Consider the following 23,280-nt stretch of genomic DNA (forward strand, 5'->3'; position numbering starts at 1 on the left):
TTCTATTTGTTAATTTACTTTAAACATAGGGTTTGATTTGTGTGTGTTTGCATCTTCAGATAATGGCCACCCCTATCTCCATACTTTCCTGACATACCTCTCACACTATGATTCTATATATGTTTGTGTCTTTGGACCTTCTGAACAACTGAATGGTGGTTTTGCCTTAGGGCCCCTTAGAATCAGGCTGTTGGCAGAGGCACCAAGTAAACAAATAATACTGTGTTGATGTTTTATTGCAGGGGCTCTCAGCCTTTCCAGTCTACTGTACCGCTTTCAGATGTCTGATTTATCTTGCGTACCCACAGTTTCACCTCACTTAAAAACTACTTGCTTACAAAATCAGACATAAAAATACAAAAGTGTCACAGCACACTATTACTGCAAAATTGCTTACTTTCTCATTTTACTTTATAATTATAAAAGAAATCAATTGGAATATAAATATTGGACTTACATTTCAGTGTAACGTATATAGAGCAGTACAAACAAGTCATTGTCTGTATGAAATTTTAGTTTGTACTGACTTGGCTAGGGCTTTTTAAGTAGCCTATTGTAAAACTAGGCAAATATCTAGATGAGTTGATGTACCCCGTGGAAGACCTCTGAGTACCCCCAGGGGAACACGTACCCCTGGTTCAGAACCGTATATCATGCCTCTGTGTCCTGTCCATATGACAGATTCAGAAGCCATCCTGTTTTGAGGGGAAATTTGGAAAGAGATAGATAAGCCACCATCAGGTGTTTACCTAGCGGGTTGAAGATAGCAGTGTAAGAATAAATAGTAGATACTGTAATCTTCACATTAATGAATTAACAGGGCTAGTAAACTGAATGGCAGTTTTCTGTGAATAGCTGCTTAGTGTGAGTGGCACAGCTGCCATATGAATTCTTTAAAAATCACAGGTCACATACATAAACCAGCTGAGTAGCTTAATGCACCATGATAATTCACACAGTAGGCAAGTAACATTTTAGGTTGCTTCAACAGGCTTCTAAGGTGTCTCTTACGAGAGTGTAGCAACCAAACACCCTGCTTTCCACACCGATCAAGCCCTTTAAAATACTAAAACTACATAACAGCAAAGAATGATGTGATCCATTATATGCTGCAGCTCTAACGTCTAAAACTAACCGGAAAAAAATACAAATAAATAAAATGCATCAGAACTTTTTATTTGTGTGATCGCCACTTAATAATAGTAATCTGTCCTCCTAAAATAGCATATGCAGTGTTGTTGTCACTATGTTGGTCCCAGGATATTAGAGCTCTGTGTAAGCTTGAAAGCTTGTCTCTCTCACCAACAGAAGTTGGTCCAATAAACCTCATTCATCTTGTCTCCTAAAATGGTGGTAGTTTTATTGTCCTCCTAATTTACAGTCGTGCTGTCACTTAAAAGATAAGTGCCAAATTCCTGCATATGGCAGACACCCCCCCTGCAAAGCCTGGGGAAACAGGGTTTGCCTGGAGAACTTATGTAAGGGGTTGGGGGGAACCAAATCTTTCCTACCACCCAGCGCACAGAACAGCTGTGCAGCTGCTCCAGGGTCTCTACTGCAGTTTCCAGGCTCTAGCAGCTGCTATGTCCCTCTGTGTGAGATTTTCAAAAGCACCTAAGGGCATTATGCACCTAACTCCCATTGAAAGTCAGTGAGAACTGGGTTCCCAACTTTCTAAAATCTCACCGTGTTAACACGTATGTTGCACAATACAGAGTGTGAACAACTGTGCAAGGCTTTAAAGCAAGATTTGAGGACGTCAGTAACTGAGCCAGAGGTTATGAGCCTATTACAGGAGTGGGTGGGTGAGGTTCAGTGGCCTGACAGGTGCAGGAGGTCAGACTGGATGATCACGATGGTTCATTCTGTCCTTAAAGTGTCTGAGTCTATGAGGCTGATAACATTCGTACCTTTTAAGTCCAGGTTAACTTTTAGATCTCCTGCCTTTCTCTGATTGTTAACATTATAACTTTAGTGTTACTTTAAGCTATCCTTTGCCCTTAATTTAGGGTAGGCTGTTAGCATCTCAGGAATGGGGAGTCTTGGTAACCTCTTAGTCCAGGCAAACAGGACAGTGCTCCCACCCTTTGGAGCAGTCAGGGCTCTGTTAGCGAAGGAAATGCTAGTGTCACCCTAGCCTGTTCTGGGGAAAGCATTTACTTTAGATTAGGAGAAGTGCCAAGGGGAAAGGGGGCCGTCTCCGGCTGGCTATTAGGCACGTTAGTTAAATATTTATAATGTCTAAATTAGCATAGTGAACGCTCAATTCATCAATTTGTTCTGGTCTGGTTGTAAATGACCAAAAAAAAAAAAAAATAGCGGGAAGTGCCTGTAGAAAACACAGGGCAGGGTCAATAGCAGGGTGACTGGATGTCTTAGGAACCTGCGGTCAAGTTTTTATTTTGACCTTCTTTAAGGATACTGCCTTCTCCTGCAGGCCATTTGCCAGGCCGCTCTGGGCACGGCTAGGCGTTAGTTCAGCATCCAGCTGGGGCCTGGCCTGGCCCAACGCAGAGAGCCGGAGGAGTCCTGGCTGGTCTGGGCCACAGGGGCGCTATCCTCAGCCGGGGCTCGGGGCGTCCGCTCCAAGGCCAGACCGGCTCCCTGCGTGGGGAGAAGAGCAGGGGGCGCAGATCCCCCGTTTGTTTCTCACAGGCTGGCCTGGGAGGCTCCGTGCCCGGCTTTGGGGGCCGCCACTTCCCAGCCAGCTCGGCCTGGGCCACGTGCCCTCTGGAGCCGGGGAGCTGGCTCTGGCGGCGTCTCCCCTCTCCCTGTTGGGATCCCGGGCGGCAGCTGCCCAGGGGATCCGGGGCGTTGCGGGTGGAATCCCCCCGGCAGCAGGCGGGTCCGGCCCCGGAGCTGAAACCCGAGCGCTAATGACCGGTGCCCTTCGCCCTGCTGCGCCGGCAGCCGCAAGTCCCCGGCCGCGCCCGGCGCCGCCCCAGCGCACAGCTTGTCCCAGCTGAACCTCTCCCCCTCCCCCGGCAGCAGGACGTTTTGTCCTGGGGTCACTGACCCCCGGCTCCCCCGTCAGCTGCCTGCGGGCTTAATTGAATGACAGATGGTCAGCTTGGGGCCGCGGCGCCGGAGAGGGCGGGGAGCGCCGGAGCCGGGGGTGGGCCCCGCTCCCCGCACACCCACGCGTGTCCCCTCCCGCCCCCAGCCTCCCTCTGCGCGGGAGCTTCCGTCTGCCCGGCTCACGGGGTGCCGCTGGTCATCCCCCACTGGCCCCTGCCTCGGGCAGTTCCCTGCCCACCGCCCGACTCCTTTGTGCTGCACCCCAGCGGCCGTGCCCGGGGGGCGAATCGGGCCAAGCGGAGGCACCTGCAAATGGTCCCTTTGTCCACCCTCCCACACCCCTGATGAGCTGCCCTCCCACCCTCATTATTATCCCCTCCCCCCTTGCTTCCCTCCGCTGCTCCCCCACCCCCAAAAAACCCCATCACTCGTCTGAAGCTGGGGGACTTGTCATGGAAGAATCCACAGGCCAACCTCTCCTCTGTGCAGCGAGGAGGCTGTCTGCAGCTGGACGATGGGGTGGGGGGTTGTAACAGACTAGAGGAGCTGGTTTTTGCTAAGCTAACCCTTCTCCAGTTTCCCATCACACCAGCCCAGTGTGGGCACCACACAGAAAAACTCACTGGTCCCAGAACACGGCAGAGCAACCACGCCTTGCGGTCTCCAGAAGCGCAAGGCGTGGCCATGCCAATGTGGTGAGATGTTATCTTTTATCCGTCTTTTTTCCGCTCTCTCTTCCCCCCACCCCGGTAATTGAGTAGGTGTGTGGCAGTTGCCCTACCTACCACGTTGGCTGTTTATTATCTGTGCTCTTGCATCATTTCGGCTATTTCCCTTGTGGGGAGCGGAGACTCTTGGGAAATCAGCTATCCGATTAATTGGGGGATAAGGGGAGAATGTTGCGGGGTTAACGTGTTCTGGGATAGCTTTAGCTTGCAGTGTTTCTAGTAGCTAAGCCAAGTTGGGAGCATAAAAAGCCCCTTGGAGCTGGCTTTGTTGGACTTTGGGTGACACCACGAGAAACCTTCTAATGGCTAGTGAATAGGGAAATCCATGTGCTATAAACACCCTTCCCCATGGGCACCTGCATCTATTGGACATCTTCCCGCTGCACTGAAACCTGAGGTCTGGTTTTGCTAGAGGGAGCTGGCAGGGATCAAGTCCCCGGGAGCAGCAGGTAACAGCATTAGGAATCCATTTCAGGCCCACGCTCTGGGCTTCGGGGATGAAGAATGAAACCCTGTTCGGTGGTAAGAAGCAGGGGATTGAGTTGAATAATTACAATTACCTGCAGTAGGGTTCTCGCCTTCACAAAGGGGCAGTTTGTACAATGTCCATCCGCTGGCAGAGATCCTGCCCCAGAGTCCATTGGAAAGGCTTGGCCGGGCTGCACTAGAGAGAAGTGAAAGGGTTGAGGTCCTGACAAAGACCATGAGGGCTGTAGTTACAAGGAGGGCGAAAGTTCCCTTCATAGGAGTTGAGCGATATGCAAAAATATGTAACTAGCATATTAGAGATACAATAAATGTTTCCTTATCATAAATCTATATCTATCTAGCTATCTATGCAAAACTGGCCTTCACCGACCATGGTAAAGATTCCTATCCCTTTAAAATAAAAACGGTGAGTCCTACAATTACTGGGATTACTGTGAAAGGGGTATTGATTTGCAGCCTGCATTGTATGATCAGCACTAGGCAACCCCCCACCCCCAACGTCTTATACTGTAAGCACTAAACCATTCATAAATGTTTTATTTCACTGCTCCACTAACACCTGCTGCATAATAATCACCCGACCAGAATGGCGATACATTCCCCCACCCCGCAGCCAGCGAAAGGCAGCGATGTGATATGCAGTAGACACTGATTTGTGTGTGTGTTTTAATTACTGACTGAGAAACCAGTACACAAGCAGAGAGAGAGGGAAGGCCCACATGAAGGAGGCAAATGCAGGCTAATGCACAGATAGCTGACATCAACTTCCGTTAGGCAGCTACTTCAGATCGAACCTTTCGATTGTAACTGAAACAATTTGCATACTGATTCCCTTTCATAGCCTCCCAGATCCATAACAAGCCAGCCAGCTATTCAAATGCAAGTAGCATCCCTAAATGCAAGGCTAGACTGACCAAAAAGCGCTGTCCAACAAGCAAAGAAGAAGAAAAGCCTTTGATGATGATTATTTTTTTAACCTTTAAAGATTTAGCTGAAAGCTGCTTGTTTATGACTGGGAACGTAAGGGAGAGAATTGATCCTTGCCTGGACTTAAAGATGGAGCAAAGGGCGCTGGAGAGATTTTTGACCTAGACCACAAACTGAGGCTATTTTGAAGCGGGGGGATGGGACTTTGTCCCCCCCCAATATACACAAAAAAATCTGCTTGCAACTCAGCTCCTGCAGACCTAGGAAATAAACAAATTGCTGTCTGTGTGTCTCATGTATATTGGGCTGATGAAGAACGTATAACTCTGGCTGTAATTTTTGCTTTTAAATTGGTCCAATAAAAGGTCTCAACCACATCTTGTGGGGGGTTTTGTGCTTTATGTTTTTGAACGGGACTGGCTTGGCAACCACTGTGTTTTTTTTGGTTTTTGTTTTTTTCTCGTTCTCATTTGAAATTATGCAGATAGGGTTTTTTTTTTTCTCCTAGGGGGCAAATCTAGGATGCGAACCTGCCTCGGATGTCAAAAAGGCAACTTGCCATGAAATCTGCTAATGTGCCACGGATCACGGGGGTAAGCATATCTAACCAGAGCATGGAGGGGGAGAGGGAAAAGACTTTGGGAAAAGCTGCAGCCTGTGGTGATCAGGAGGGTTAGTGAAAGGGGGCCGGTGACATTTGGCACCCAGCTGAGTTTAGTGGACATGCAAACAAGGTTTAAAGCTCGGTAGAGGTCAGCAGTAGCGTCATGAGCTCAGAGAGCCTGCAAGCTCTAGCACTGCAGCGCGGAGGCAGCCAGCATCCTTTCTCTGCAACTCGCATTTCTCTCCCGACGGTCGAAATTAGCAAGAGATAGAGAATAGATCATATATACTGCACTGTACCAGTCTCCTATGGAGAGCAGTAATGCTGAGTGGGTGCGCGCGCAATATATACAGAGGGCGAGATCCTGTCTGGAGAAAAATTTCTTTCGTATGTTTCTTGAAGTTCAGTTCTGTCTCTTCTAATGGATCCCCGAATGAATCCGCTGGCTACAAACCTGGGTTTCTCAAATTCTCCTCATATATATCTCTATATAGCTCTATCTAGATAGAAAAGAAGTGAGATTTGACTAGACTATCAGGAACGGCAGATTTATTAGCTATTTTCAGATGCAGCCCTGTGTCATTTTAAAGGTCTTTTTTTTTTTTTTTTTTTTTTGAGGTGTGAACAATTCCCTCTTGTCAAATATTATTAATGCGGCAGCATTTTGCAGTTAGGAAAGAAAAAGCTCTTGATCTTAGAAAAAAACACCACCGAGTTTGTTTAATCTTTTGGAGCATTCAGAATCCATATTTGTGTTTTGTTCTTTGCTAAATTTTAAAATCGATCCAGATAATTTTCTGCTAATAATGAGCACTTCTTTATTTTATTTGGACAAAAATAACAATAATACTATAGACCAAGGCAAATCGATTCTTACATAGTTTCAGGATAAGATAATAAATTATATAAACTAGCTATGTAAATCCTAAGCATATGTTTGCTATGTACATGTATGCATAAATAAATGTCCAGGAGAGGTAGATATTTGATTTATCAGCTACCCATTAAGGAAAGGCGTTTAAGATAGTACGAAGATATTTACCTGTTTTCGGTCCTTATAAAATCTTCCTTTGCCTTGGGCCACCACTTACTATTTGACCTTTACCGAAAATAACATATAGTTTTCCTCTATAAAAAAACAACAAACCAAACTGACAGAATTATTCCCTTTGAGAGCAGTATTTTTCTGTCGAATTATTTTATTAATAGAATTCGGGTGAAATCAAATTAGTCTTCAAATTATTCTATGAAAAAGGCAAGTACTGGTACGATAAGAAATGATCCCAGTGTGACAGACTTTCATTTTGATTTTATTTGAAGACATTTGATGGTTGTATATCTTTCTCTGGTTTGTTGAGTCACCACAGCTGACTTCTTAAAACAGTAACTCAAGATGTAAGTAAAAGTGTTTTCATTTTTATTGATCCTGCTAACATCTTTCATTACCCAACATGTAACCACAACAAATTATTGCTCATTTGATACAGAGAATTTTATTGACAATCTTACTACTTCTGATCTCGTTGTATTTAGACAGACTTATACATGTATTAAATAAAGTTACTGTATATAAAGTATCAAACACACACATGCATATATTACACATTTTTTAAAATTTCCCTTATTGATGAGCTAGCTAAATTTTATCGAAGAAAGGTGATTTTATTGGAAGCTGCTTTTAACTTCTTTTCTAAACTTTTAGATGGGTTACCAGAGCGGAAATGACGTGTGAAATAATTTGTCCTACAGTATTTCATAAGAGATTTCCCCAAACGTACAAGCCCAGTCAGGAGTGAAATGTCTGGCAGGCTAGGCGGTAAAGCAGCGCAGGATATGTCCATAGGCAGGGATCTGAATTTAAGACCTGCATATCCAGAAAAATCACTGGCTCTGGCCGAGTGCAGAGCAGACGCTGTGACTGTGGTGCTAAACCTGAGGCCAGATCCATCATTCCTCACTCAGGCAAAACTCTCGTTGAAGTCAGGACGTTTGACTGGGCTGTAGGGCTGGACCCCAAAGTCAAGGGGTGCTTTCTTGAGTACAGACCACAGGATGGCTCCCTGGTGTACATAACTCCCAAGCACCTTCTATGCAAATAAACTTGTCTAAGCAGCCTTCGGTGGGCGGCTATGTGCCCTGCAATGGGCTTTGCAAATATAAACAAATAATACTCAGGCTTCCCAGGAAGGACACTGTCAGGATTTAGGATGAGCTCTGGGAAAGTGATCAATTGTAGAGCGCTGAGTTAGGGATGCTGATGCTGCTTCTGCCTAGGGAGAGAGCAGCACGTGAGATGTAAAAAGCCCCCTCTCCTCTTACCCCCGCTCCCTTGTTATAAATCCCTCCAGAAAACAGCAGCACACTTTGCAGGGCATCAGCAGAGACCGCGCGACCCCAGGACAGGGCTGGAGGGGGAGAGGGCTCTGTGCTCAGAGACAGCTCATTGACCAATATTTGCCTTTTCATTAATAAAGGCACCTCACCAACAGTTATTTCCTTGTTTAGTGGAGGAGTTCAGGGGCCTGGATTTTGCTACCCATCATTTGTATGTAATGGGAAAGCTGATAGGAGAAGTGGTATGCAGACATACACACACACAGTATCTATTTTACACATACACGCTGTACAGATATATTACACATACAGCAGGGCATCAAAACACATACACATTGTAAATAGTCTAATAGTATTTTGGGCTTTATTACAATTACAATGTCTCATGTAATTACAATATTTTTGTTTTATTAATTGTCCTCGAAATGGGATAAAGACATTATTATTCAGTGTAATTAGTTAATATATTGAAAGTGTAAAACTGGTTTCTATCGTTTTTTTTAAAATGTAAACTCAAATGTGTCTTATAGAGAAGAAGAGACAAATAAAACAAAACCTACCAACATTTAGCTTATACTTATATAATGATTCTCTATAAAAATATTATGAGTAAATGTGTGCATGTATACAATGCACATCTACACATACATTACTTGCAAATACGTGTCTATATTACGTATACCACATACCACACATCTTATATCACGAGTACACGTGCAAACCCAGTATGTGTGCATAGACATACACATTTTACTGCTCGCACACATAGTGAGAGGTTGATTACGGTTTGTCTTGGTACATATATATGTATACGTGTAAATGTAACTAGGTTTGAAATCATATTAACTTATAAACGTCCATTGAAAATGATCGCAGCTTCCTAAATACTGTGCATTGATTACCCTCATTGTTGTTAAAGCCATTCTCCATGTGCATATACAGATCCTTGGTACAATCGCTGCTATCAGTGCAGAATGCATCGCCTGTTTTACTGAGACGTCCGAACGGCCATTAGGAAAACACAAATATTCATGTCAAGCCTGCTTGCCAGAAGTATGGTGCCATTACTCCAATGAATTGATCGCGTTTGTAGCTGGGCCTCGAGGATATCGTTTCTGAGGCAAATAGTTTGTTTCTCATATATTCCGTACCGTTGAACCCAATACCAAGAAATACAATGAAACCAAATGTTTGAATGACAGGGTACACACTTCCTAGGCACCGCTCTCCCGTTCCTCAGTTGAAATGTCAGACCTTCCTGCCATCTTACTTAAAGAGAATTTAAGATCTAATGTCGATTCATTTGATGTAATATGTTTGAATATTTCTCTAAAAATAAAACAAACGCATTTTACTGTGGGGAAGAACTATAGCTCTAAGGAGTCCTAGTTGTTATTATGGGCGGTGCAATGTTCAATGTTTCCAAATGTTTACAAAGGTGAAAATCAGGCTCTTTTTTATTTACATGCAATAGTGAACAAGGATTTTGAACTCCTAAAGCAAACCCTAATATGTTAATTTCCTTTAAAAACATTGTTTGTATTCTTATTACGAAAATACAATGTAGTGTTTTCTCATAAAAGTTGATTTTTTGATGCATACGGTCAAATTAAAGTAGTTGGATTCTGTGTTAAATGATTTTTAATCTTCTGCGTTTTTATGAAAATAAAAGGCAGCACTTTGTCATTTTTAACAATGTATGTAGCCAATAAATCTAATTTCAACATTGATTTTTGTAGGAATTAAGCGATCTCTGCATTATCTGCTGTGTTTTGTTTTTGGAAACAAGCCTGCTTTCTCCTAGATTATGTAGTTTTTATAAATTGCTAATTACCAAAGGATTTTTCATTAATATTGCTTACATTTGACAGCTATTTTTCATATATTTTCAAATGGTATGATATATTTGACCCTGCAAATATATCATACCATCAATATACCATCTATAATGGAGTTTTATGAACCGCGTTAGGAAAGGCATGGAACGTAACATGTTCAGTGAATGATTCCTATTCCTATAATTAGTTCTCAGAACAGTTTACAAGTTGTCAGTCTCCTAATATAAACGGGAAAAAGTGAGTGATCACATTCGCTCATACATGTAACTAACAAGGATCTCATCAACACAGAAACTTATTATAATCAAATGCAGCTACTGTGCAGCCTCCAACTGATTAAAATGCACCTATGCCCGAATTAATTAATGGAGGTTCTAAAACGGTACGTGTGTCTCTCTTGCTTTCTTGTACAATCCAGTCTTTCTTTCGTTCCACTTTTTGGGGACAGGGTTTTGTTATTTCTTTAAGGATCTATCACCTTTTAACAAGCAGAGGATTTTTAACGCCCTCCTTCCCTAACTGATCAAACAGATTAACAGTACTCATTAAAGTGATATTGATCTCTATTGTATGACAGTCCAGGAGTGTATGTATATTTGCATACATACATCTATATTCACTCAGAGATGGTCTGTAATGTAATACTTGAAGAAAGATACATTTCATGTCATGTGACAGAAACGTTTGTGTGAGAGAGAGAAATCAGTGAAGTAGGGTTAAATCTAGATCACATTTCCGGGTTAGATTGTGTGTAATAAAGTCCTGGGCGTTATTTTAATACTTTAAATAGATATGAGTGAATTTACTTTCCCTCCTTCACTAGACGTGGTAATGTAGATGGTGATTGAAGAAACCCGTGATGCTGCAAGCTGCTGAGTTCCCTCAATTGCCATTCAATTCAATGGGAAAGGTGTTCAGCTCTGCGAGGATCTGGTCCTAACTCCTGTCTAGGGCGTATCAAAAATAGGGAAATGTTGCTTAACTACAGAAGATCTGAATGTGCCCAGGGATATTTTTTCCATATGATTTTTCTCAATGGAATGCTACTTCGGGCCAGATCGTGCTGCCGGATTAATCGAACCGATCTGACCCCCCAAATATCTCCGACTTTTCATCTTTGAATGCTTCAAATTTGACCTCGTCCACTATTAGCAATTAGCAACGCAGCTACTAGGGTCTAGGGCTGCTCCGGAGAATGAAACACACTCGCTCTGTCCATGGACAGCGGAAGCCGCAAAATTAAACTTTAGTCTCAGGGTTGTTGTTTTTTTTCCTCCCTTTTCAAACTTGGAAATAGGTTGGCGTCTGTATTTATTTTGACTCAAGGAGCTCCGACATCTTTTCCATTGCAATGCTCACAAAACAAAATGTAAAACGGTGTTTTCAACCAAACGAGATTATTCGCTGTACGCGGCTGACTCTTGTCATTGGCATATCAAACAGCAAATAAACCAAGTACAGAGTTCAAAAGGCTGGTGCCAGACAGTTTGCTTCGGTCCCCACCCACCAGCCCTCCCCAAAGGAAAGACCTAATATGTCTTTTATTTCATGGGCCTTAACTTGCAGCCCCTCCACAGCCAAACCTCCCAATGAAACCAGTCGGTAAGAAGTGCAGGATGGGGCCCAGCACTGAAAAATATTGTAATGAATATTTGCCTTTTTGACCTTAAAGCTTCCCCGGGTTAATAAGTTAAAATGAAAGATCTGTGCAAAGTGGGCAGCACTTTTGCACAAGTCACCCTTGCGTGGGCTTCATTTCCAGTCTTTTCCGGACTTTCAGTTGTGGGGGGGATACATTAACCTGAGAAATGTATTCGGTTATTAGCAAACCTAGCTCTCTTCCATGGAGGGAAGGGACTATTTCAACACAAATGCAGAATCAGAACCAGACAGCGGTAGCTTAATAGAAGCTAATTTGAACGACTCAGTTCTTTAGCCTTGGCTTTAACCCTTTATTGCCTGAATGCCACAAGTTAAAACTTTTCCTTTTTATGAAGGAGTTTGGAACGATCTGTCACGAACTAAAGTTAATTTCAGTAACTCTACTATTATTAGCTAATCTTAATAGTAAGGGTAATATTAATAGTATTCATAGCACTGATAACAAATAATAAAGAACGAACAAAAAAAGCTGCACAAGAGAAGTAAGAAATCAGTCCAACCAGAAATTTCAAAAGCACGATAGAAAATGTATTTTGCTGTACAAGCACTCATCACCTTATTTACATGTTATGCTCTTCCCACCCTAGGAATAAGCGCATAGTTGTTGCAATATCATTCCTTTGATCAGAGACAAGGGGATAATTTGTTTCGAACACACAAGCTTGGAGGTGAAACTTTGTGATGGTGAACTGTGGTTTCAGAGGCAGTCTCTCTTATCGGGTTTTTTTTTTTTTTTTTTTTTTGCTTTGTTTAAAGAAGGCTACTTGTTTACCAGATAAACCTTATTTGTGTCGCTGGGCAACATTCTTTCTTGCTGAATCCAACTCCTATGAGAATTAACGTTTTTGGGGAAAAACGTGTGTGCTGGTAGCTTCCGACCCAATTATATTAGTAATTTAGAATTTTCCAACCTGCGAATAAAATTGTTGGATCTGACCCCCGGGCACTCTGTCTTCTGTTACATGGGAGCACATATTGTGTGCCCTTTGCTGCTTCTGTGAGGTTAAAATAACTTTTAAAAGAGTCTTTTCAAATACAAAACGCCACGTCTAGTTTGGAAACAAAAATCAAACACGTTTTCAGCAAGTATTATTCGTAAAGAACTGGCAGCATAAACCGGAATTTACTAATGAAAGCCTAATGCAACCGGACAGGATTTGGAATGAAATTAACGTTTGATTTGCATATGGGTCGATTTTTGTTGAGTGAATAATCTGCCAATAAACTACACTCAGTGTGAGACAGTTTAGACATTTCTACAGTCTGTGAATTTGTACTTTCACTTCTAAACACTCAGGGTCTGCTTAACTGTTCATTCTCCAACCGAGGATCATCAAAACATATTGTAGAAATTAAACAAACCGCCCAACCCTCTAGCTTCCCTTTAAAACATTTTTAAAATTAACATTAGAGTAGATGTAAGATCAGCTTTTATTCAGAAAACGTCCACCTTGTGCTTAGGCCTATAGTAACAAAGTTCAACTGATTTTGCTAGCTGGACTAATGCTTTCATTCTCCACTCCTAGAGATAACCCTAGATGTTTACCATATCATTAGTTTCCATTGATAGATCACAGGTTTCTTTAAAAATATAGGAATATTCTAAGTGACTGTCGAGTCACTTTGGTTTGAAACCTTCGATTTTCTAGTTCTTGTCTCGATGGGGCTGAGAACAAAGAAGCCCCAGACTTTTTTTTAGTACAGCAATGGCAATAAAGCTGTAATATTATTTTAGTGGTGGATCTAAGCCCTAACAGTGAAGAGTCGGGAGTAGAGTTCAAATGCATCAAACTATCAGAAGTAATTTATCCGGATTCATAAATAATGGCCTTATTACACTCAGCCCCCTTAATTCATGCTCCTGTCCGCTTGCTTGCGGGGTTTCAACAGATAAAAAGTTTATAAGTTGGTTGGGTTTTTGTTTTCCTTTTTCCATCATTAACATCATTAATATAAGCTATCAATAACCCTGTCGTTTGGAGCATAGCTTCACAGTATTGATCCGCGTAGCTATTCATCTCTGCCATAGAAGACACGGAATAATTTTCGCATTACAGCAGCTTGGATTTGCTTTTAATTCATATTTAAAGCTGCAACTGGCTCTGTGGAGCTCTCTGCGAAAGACTAGAGGCGCCTAATTAATAATAAGTTAGAAACGAAGGAAGGCACCAGCGGATAAATAATTAATACAGACATCTATGTCTCTTTGAATATTGCTACTTTAAAAATTTAGACTTACCAGGGCCATACTGTAAGTCTGCAATTTATATTGAGGAGATGATTTAAGAAAGCTATTTTTTTCCTGAAATACAATGCTAAATTATTTACAGTGTTTTGCAAGCCTCCATAAGTTCCTTCATTATCAAACACTGCGGTTTGCTCATTCTGGGGGGGAAGCACGAATCTAAAGACAAATCCGAAGTAGCAGCTGGAACTCCGATTATATTTATTTATATATGGGGATAAAGCAGGCAAAGTCGTCCAAAGAGAATGTTAAGAGAGCAACTGGGGAGGAGCGCGTCTGACAACTTTTTTAAGAGATGTGTCGTAGTGTTACCAAGGCTTTGCTGCATTTACAAAGTGATCTCCACCGGAAAATAAACATCGGGTTCGTATACCGAATGGCTCAGGGCTGAGAAACTGGACTCAAGGAAAATCTAAACAATAATCAACAACTCCCCTCCCCCTCCCCGCCGCTTCGGGCCAGTGTCTAAACTCAATGAACTCTTACTTTTAAGTTAAACGATTTGGAATGAAAAGAATGGAGGAGAAAAATAATTTGTTTAGCTGGGGGGATGGGGCGTGGGCTGGGACGGGACACCCCTAAAATCCTAACGGGCGAATTCCTAGAGATACAAATCTCGCTTCATCTGTTGTTGAGGGGGGGAATAGAGTGATCCTACATTAAACCCAAAATGGGTGAAGTGATTTGAGAGCCTCATGCCTATAATCTAAGGAATAATGAATGCCCTCTTGGGTGAAATACAGCGGTGACTTGGTGGGATGGGTGAACGCTGCACTGCGGGTCTCTTGGTGTGAATACTGCGGGAGAAAGCAATTAACTTTTAGCACAATATCTTCCCACCCAGCTTCTCCTTCACTTGCGGGTTTGACTGCGCACCCTTTGCGCTAAGCGCGCACGGCGCTTTAAGGCCATTTGCTCCTGAACTCCGACAGGCAAAGGGGAGCTTTGCGACCCGCATCACGGCCGCTTGAGTGCCTCCCAACAAAAAGAGTCCTTTCCCCCCTCGCAAGCCCGACAGCCAGGAGCGTGCAGGACAAATATCGACCACTCTGAGAATGGGAACAGATGTAGCGTGCGCTGCCAGCCCCACCACGCTTTCATTCGGGTTCCCAGGATGTCTTTTTAAATGTTCATTAATGCCACTTCAGAATATTGACACAGTTTGGGGAGGGGGGAGCCTAGTGCATTAATGGGAGAAAGCCAATGGCCAAAATGGCTTTCCCCTCCTCCCCCCGTTTGGGGTGGTTTAATGTACAACTGCACCGGGAAGAAGGGGGGGGTGGAGAGGGCCGGGGAGGGCAGAAAAGTGTGTGCGCTTTTCAAAGCTGCTCAGCTGCCTGATCAACAACCCCGGCGGGGCCGGGGGAGGTTTGTGTATATGGGTGGACATGAGTGTGTAGACGTGAGAGAGAATGTGTCTGTGTGCGTGGCCACGCGTGGGGAAGAGAGAAGCTCTGAGCCTAGGACCTTCCCAGCGCTCCCTAGCTGTAGCTGCCCCTCTGCCCATTTCCATCCCTCCCTTCCTGAAAATGCTCTCGGTAGGAGATTTTAAAGCCCGGAGAGAAATGATCGCCTCTCTAACTACGCTCCCCGGGTTAACACACCCCTTAGCGTTTTGCGGCGTCGATCAAACGAGCCCCACAAAGTTGTGCGACACAACCCCCCGAACTGAACTCCTAGCTACTCTGTGTACATTGGGGGGTTTCATGGCGATGCCACCAGTTGTCCCCGCCTTTTAAAGCGCCCCTTTCTCTGAGCTGCCTATGACAGATGTAGCTGTTTTCGTCACCAGGCAAGTTTCCAAGAAGCTCAACAGGGGAAAGTCTAGAAAAGTTAATCTCCTCCTGGCAGCTGTTGGCTTTTGGAGTCTTCAAGCGTCACCTTTGACATGTTCCCCTTTGGAACGGGGCGAGATCTCCATCCACTGACCACTGCAAGCTGTCACCAACACAAGGGGAGCAAAGGGGCCTTTTTATCATCTGGCCACGACAGAGAATAAACATCGCTTACAAGGGAGAGAAGCAGAAAAGCCGGCCTCGTTTCAGAAACCTTCACAAAACACAGGCCTCTGTCAAATCCGCTCCAACATATTTTAATGGATCCCTCCGCCCCCTCCTCTCTGCTGTGCTTCAGCTTCCCGGGTTGTTTGCAATTTGTTTGTGCCGTCTTTAGCTTCGCTACATTTGCACACACAGCCCCTCCTCTTCTGCTGCGGGTAGGCCCGGCCCCACGGTCAGACCTGGCTCGCCCAGGGAGGCCGTTTAACTGTCTTTTTTCTCTCTTTTCTTCCTCTCTTTTTTCCCCTTCTTAATTTGCTACAGCTTACAGGCTGCTAAATAATTATTACAACCCGCGCTGTATTTGTTAATGTCAAAGGGAGAGATGATGGATGTTTCATTGCATCGTTCTCTTGGATTTAAACCACACACACACTCACACCAGAATTCAAACAAGCAAAGTTGGGTTTTAAGTCCTCTCTGCTGATCAAATAAAGACTTAAGCGAGGTAACGATTATTCTGTTAAATAGATGGTACTTGGCTACACGACGTGTAATTGATTAGAGCACCAAAATGATTTGTATCAAGGGTTCTCTTTCACTCTTTGGCAATATCCATGTAGGTTTAGGCTCCCTTAAACGTCACAAACTTTAAGCATTTCAAAGGTGACACCCCACAGAGCAGGACTCCCTCGGGGTCAGATTCAGTGGTTTTAATTTAAACCTCCTAAAGCAGGGACATGTATTCTAAAATGTCTAACCCCCGGCAGGTCAGCCAGGGAGTGGTAAGTTAGAATCTCCCACACCCAGGCTTTGCAGACCGCTGTAAAACAGGCCTTTGTCAAAGGAGCTGCGTTAGGTGTAGGCCTAGGAAATTCTCTCGGTCTGTTGGTTTGTATGCTAGTCGATGGATTTTTGTGTTCAGTTTCCTTTTCATTTCGGGCGGAGGGGAGCGGAGAAATCGATCTCTGAGATTCATTTACATCACTTTATGATCCTTTCATGAAGAAGGGGACCTCAATAGACCCCCATCCAGCACTACCCGGACCCTAATCTATAGAGAGTTGACACCATACACTGCTGTGGATTACTGAGACCAGAGTGGCTGTGTGACTATGGTGCTGTGATCTATGGATTATTGACACACTAGATCCTGGGAGCCGTTTACACTCTCCCATGTTAACAGCACAGACACATGGGGAGTAAACTGTGTCCTATATTTCTCCGGCCCAGAAATCTTCATAGAAAAATAATGACTGTACCCATACAGTACCAACCCTTCACAACTTTTAAAAAATCGGGGCCATTTCGTTGCATTTTTTCACGAGCAAAAGAATAAATGTAGACTATGAATTAATTTACATGTTCGTATTTTAAATGTCAGTCATGTTAAGGCATTAGAGTGTCAAACAGTTCTTGAAACCTTCTCATAAAAACATTCTCTCCTTTTTAAGACAAATTTGATTCAATAATTGGCTGCAGGCAGGACAGAGTTTATAGTTTAATTATAAAACAGAAAAGTTGGGATTCAGTTAGACTGGTAACATCACTATAGTGCTGCTCCTGTGAAACACCAGATTCTGCATTTTTCATTTATTTCTGCTCTGAATTTTTCCTATTTATTTTTAATTAAACCTAAAAACTTTCTGAAATCATTAATTGAGCTTCAGATCCATTGTTTGCGCAACCTGCAACTTCGATAGTTCTTGTTCTCTGTCCATCAATATTAGAAATGGAGATAGCTTTTATCTTAACATTACAGGTATTACGAGAGGTTTAGCAGGTTTTTTTTAGCATAGACTCTGTTTTTTTGGGGGGGGGAGGATAGCAAGATATTAAAGATTAAGATAAAGATATTAAAATTATGTAGGACTGAGATGTAGGTCCTAGTACAATTTATAAGTGTAAGGAGTTTCAGACGGGAAGGGAAAATAAAACTGTCAGAGTAACTGATGGCTTTCCGCCATCTGTTGAGGTAGGACTGAATTCTGACAAATACAATCTTGTAATCAGTTTTCTAGAGAATGAATAAAGCAGCCCCAATCACTTTGGAAATGTTGACTTTTTCAAATAGCTCTAATATTTGCCTTTGAGAGATGACTACTAAACATGTGTATCAGCTACTTTTCATTAGGAAAAGTTTTCCTCTACGCTTACTCTGCATTTTATCCTCTCCTTAGTCGTATTCAGAATCACGCTGTTCTCTCTTTGGGAGTCTTTGCGTTGTAACCGCTCTGTTCATTTGGTGTCCGGCTCACAGGGCCTCATGTCTCCCCTTTTGAACATCCCTACATGGAATCCTCAATGTATCGATAGATCTATGAGCGTGATCAAGGCAGAGGTCAATGTCGCCCGCTCCACCCTTTGATTTCCATGGATCACTGTCTGCGGATCTGGATATGGCCGGTATTATCAGACAGACAGTTCTGACAAATATAGGCAGTGCTGAGCTCACATATGTCTCTGTGTAGATATAGACGTAGGCGTTTTCCACTGTAATGGGCCTAACTGTAGTGCTTAGGCACCAAATAGGATCCTTAGCCATTCCTGCGCTTGACATCATTTAGACCAGCGTATGGAGTGTAGATTGCTTTATCGGAAGTGCTCCAAGGCTCATCCCCTTCAGCGGGGCTCCTCTAGGCAATGCGTTGGCTCAGGGATGGGTCCGTTTTCTTGTACTGACGGCCTGGCACACATAGACAACGGGAGGCCTGTTACAAAGCAGCGTTTGCAACCATGCTGCGCCCCTTGCCCCTAACCCATGTTGCCAGCCCCCTGCTATACCGTGGTATACCCCATGGGGTCTCAGGCAGCAGACCTGGGCCTCCCCCTTTCACCCCGGGATGGGTGTCTGCTGACAGGTTCCTCCCCTTTGGGGACATTTCCCTGGCGCATCTAGTCCTATGCTCCACAGGAAGCGCCCGGGTACTACGGTGATGGGCGGATAGAGAAGCATGTGTCTCGTGTTGTGCAAAGGTAGGGAGCCGAGAAATACTCCAGAGGAAGGAGAAGGGGAGGCTAAGCCCTCTGGAGGAGAAGAGAGATGTGGGAACCAGATGGGGAGGACACGAAAGAGGACGAGATTAGCACGAAGAGGAGAGGGAAGAAAGTAAAACAGGGAGCAGGTGAGATGGAGGGAGGGACTGTGACCAGAGGGGAGGAGAGAGACGAGATGGTGGGAGGGGAGGGTTGAGGAAGGAGAGAGGAGAAGGCCAGAGCGGGGAGTAGCAAGGGACAAACGAGGCAGGCGGAGCGGCGCGGGGGGCTGTAGGAAGGAGAACAAGACCAGGCGGGCTAGAGGAGGAGACAATGGAGCGAGGGGCACCGCAGGAGCAGGGCGAATGGCGAGGGGTCGCGGGGAGCTGAGCAGGGAAGAGGAGCAAAGCGTGAGGATGGGACGGGGTCGTTTGCACTCCGGCAAACAGGGAGATGGCGCCAAGGAAAGGGCGGCGGTAGGGGAGAGCGAGAGGAAATACAGCGCAGCGGACAGACTCCGGGCAGCTAGAACAGAAGGAAAGGATAAAAGAGGGAGATGAAGGAAGGAGCCTGCAAGCCAGAAAACACCCTTCATCTGTCCTCCCTTCCCCAGCGCGTTTCCATCCGCCCAGCCACCCTCTCTCACAGGAGAATAAAGCCAGTCCCCTGGAGGGCCCCCGTGTTAAGGCTGCTGCAGGGCTTTGAGGCGGTGCTTGGCTCTGGAGTGTCCCAGCTGGGAGAGTAGTTTTACCCCTTCATGCCAGTGTGGCGGGTAAATCACCTGCAGGCCAACGTCTGAGTCTGAGCACCAGCTTCTGCCCCCTGCAGCCCAGAGCAGGGAGCTGTTCCATTCCACGCCTTTGGGTGAAACGCTGGCCCCATTGCAGTCCGGGGCCAGGATTTCACCCTCATTCTGCTTCTGCAGGGGAGCCAGTAGGTTGCTTATGTTAAAGTCCTGTTGCTGGCTATGTCCGTTAGATCCGTTCAATATTGCTGGCTTTATTTGATTACGGTTAAATTAGGGGTCAGCTTTGGGGGACAGCCTTGGGCCTGCAGTGGGGGTCCCAGACTGGGAGTCCGGAGGCCTGGTTTCTAGTCTCAGCTCTGCCTGTGCTTTGGGCATTAGTTCCCTCCTTTGTAATATGGGGATAATAAAGCTTGCTCACCTCTGTAAAGCCCTTCGAGCTGTACAGAGGAACAGCTCTATGTACGTGCAGAACATTGTCCTATATAAACACAACAAGGAGTCTGGTGGCACCTTAAAGACTAACTTCTTCAGATGCAGTGAAGAAGTGAGGTTTTTACCCACGAAAGCTTATGCCCAAATAAATCTGTTAGTCTTTAAGGTGCCACCAGACTCCTTGTTGTTTTTGTAGATACAGACTAACACGGCTACCCCCTGATACTTGACTATTGTCCTATATGTGTTTCTAGCTACTTTGTTTTATTATCGTCTTGTGCTTTATTCTTGCTTGAAAATTTTGACGTGCCTGCAGGAACACTGAGCGATTTACCTTATTGGAGCATCACCCCCTTTTATTTTCTAGGCACCCTCTTTTCCACCGGCTTCCTACAGTACTTTCAGAATAGCAAATGAAAGGTCAGATCATTTTCCTTTGTTTTGGCCAAGGATTTGGTCTAAAGATCAAACACCACAAACCTACGGTGACTCCTTGTTCACAAAATATGCACCATAAAGGTAGTAGAAGGTTCTTTTCTAGGAATACCGTATGAAAGATTTTATCAAATATGCTTAATATTTGTTTAGCAAGTGGGTTTGTTTTCATCTTAATTAATATGGTCCACATTTGATTCTAAATACACCATTTTCCACAGTTGTTTACAAAATGTTTGCGGGAGAAAATTTCCACAAAACCCTTGTAATAAAGTTCTAGCAGGAGACATTTCCAAATGATCCTATAATTTACTTTTCAAGTCGCTTCAAAAGAGGGGTGGCTTATTTTGTTCTGGGTTCACCCCTATTTCTGTCTTCACATGACCTCAGAATATTTGTGAGACTGGCTTGATTGCATTGATATTGGTAGCCAAAGACTGGCTGTTTATAACTGAGAGGTAACGTCAAGATTTCACAATATAAAAGAGCCTTTGCTGTGATGCATATCACGGGTGGATAGGAAAGGATGAGGGCAAATTTCAGTCATTGCTACTATTACAAACCTATGTACCCAGTGAAGTGTACTTTGAACAAGAGAAGGACCAACGATTTGCCCAACAATTCTATCTAGACAGCTTCGTTTTGCCAGGTTAGAACACAGCTATCCACCATAGATACGTTATAACAGAGTCTCCTGTTTCAGATGGAAACATTTGAGTAATGGATGCATCTAGCTAAATCTGCGTCTTTTGGGTCAACCAAACTCCTTTCAGGATATCGCCATAACAAATGTAGAAAGCTTGTGGTCCTGTTGGTATGCAGTTTCTGAAGGATGAATGAACTGGGAGCGCTAGTAAACATCAATCAGGGATGAATCTGCATTGACAGGGAGACTATCTAAGCAACCCACTGGGGGTTGGGGGGAATGTTTTCTCAAAATAACATATGTGACTCCGAGGGTCTAAGAATTCATAAAGAGCAGTGGTGTAATACAGAAATTGCTAGATGACCCTTTGACACATTATTCCAAATTTCTTAGATTAGCCCTGGAAATCTGAGGAAGCAACATGTTATTACCACATGTTCTGGCTACACAAAATCGCATCCATGGGTTGATACACATCGTATATTTATTTTTGCTGTAAAACGCTCACTGATTTCATGGTAAGAACTGTATTGTAATGGTTCTATTGACATCATGTCAGATCAAAAGATCTGTTTTGAAGATAACAGAAGTATCGTATTCATATACATTACTCCTGCGACCAAAATGCTGGGAACTACTTGACACTGAATACATTTTAGATCAACAGCCTTCTCATTACATAACAATCTCGTTGCTTTGAAGGGACTTGATACAAACAAATCTGCACTGCAAGAGACCTTCTGATCTTCCATGGGATCTGCAGGTGCTCAAGCACCTCTAATGATTATTTCTAGCCCAGCGATGGGGCATCTCTGATAGGATAGAAGTGTCTCGCAAGAAGACACACGCTGCAATGGGCCATACACATTTACCTTGGCATCATAACCGGGGCCAGTCATGTTAGGGGCACAATATGCCCAGCTAGGAGTAAAGGTTTTTTTTAGTTTGAGTACGACTATTAAACTACATTAATTCAGGGTCCCACGCCGGTATAACTGAAATCACAAGTGAAAAGACATTCCTAGTTGAGGTTGCTACTCCTGCTTTAATTAACCAGACGTGGGTTGGGATTGTACTACAGACGATACGGAGGAGCACCCATTAGTCTGGGGCGGGCAGGAGAGGGAGGGCTGACCAGAAAGCACTCTCATTCTTAGCCTTAGCATTGCTCTAATCTGCATGTATTTGTAAATAATCACTGTGCTGTCAGCAGTTCAGGCGTGAAGCTGCTGTGTGCACCATTATAAAACACCCTTCTCCCCAGGTCTCCGTCTCACTTGGCCATTACACCCGTTAACGTCAGGGGGCTGAAGACATGTTTAAATACATTATTTTTACGTGCAGTGAGTAAATATAAAAAGTCCCGTTTGAAAAAAAAAACATACACCATGCGAGGGTGCCTTTGTCAGCTAAGCAGGGCTGGGAGCTAATCTGATAGCATGGAAGGAAATCATTTTAATTTCCTTCCCTTTATTTTCTTCCACCCCAGCACAGTTATGTAGATACTATTGCGAAGCCGAGCCTGGCTTCTCCTAATCAGTTGTATTTCCCCGTAGATCGGTTCAGATATAATGTAGAGTGTCATAATTCCACCCTCCCGCGGCTCGCTTTGGGGAGAGAGAAGCCACATTTTGACTGGCTTGGTTCGTTATTGTTAATGGACAAACAATAGGCACATCTGTCCTTTCTTCCGCTAGAAAAGCACCTTAGCTAACAAGTTTTTCTTTCTTTCTTCCCCTTTGGAAAAAACAGCGGCATGTGGTAGCTGGAGCGTCCTTACAAATGCTCGGTTTTCACAAGCCGGACAGTTGACATTTTTTCCGCCCTACCCCCTCCCCTCCCCCCAAACTCGCTCTGAGCTCATTCCCTGAAAGGGGGAGGGATTGGGGGGGGGGGGGTCTGGGAGTGCGGCTCCCGTTTAGTCCCAGCAGGTCGCAAGGACTGGAAAAGCTGCCAATTTGAGCTACGCCTGGAGAACTGCAGTCTGCTTGTCTTGCGGGGCTTCGGAGGAATGGGGGGAGAAAAGATGGGAAGGGGAGAGCGGAGGAGGGGAGCTGGGGATCGGGGAGTGAAAGTAGATAATATGAAACACGGTCACCAAATGTGTCTTCCCGGCTACTTAAAATAAAAGTTTCCCTAGCGAGAAGCAAAGAGCAGCGGGCAACAGGGAGCGAGGCGCGCAGAGATGCCTCACCAGGGGT

This window comes from Terrapene carolina, unplaced genomic scaffold (assembly GCF_002925995.2).
Source record: "Terrapene carolina triunguis isolate 2854851 unplaced genomic scaffold, T_m_triunguis-2.0 Scaffold67, whole genome shotgun sequence".
In the NCBI taxonomy this organism is placed as follows: Eukaryota; Metazoa; Chordata; order Testudines; family Emydidae; genus Terrapene; species Terrapene triunguis.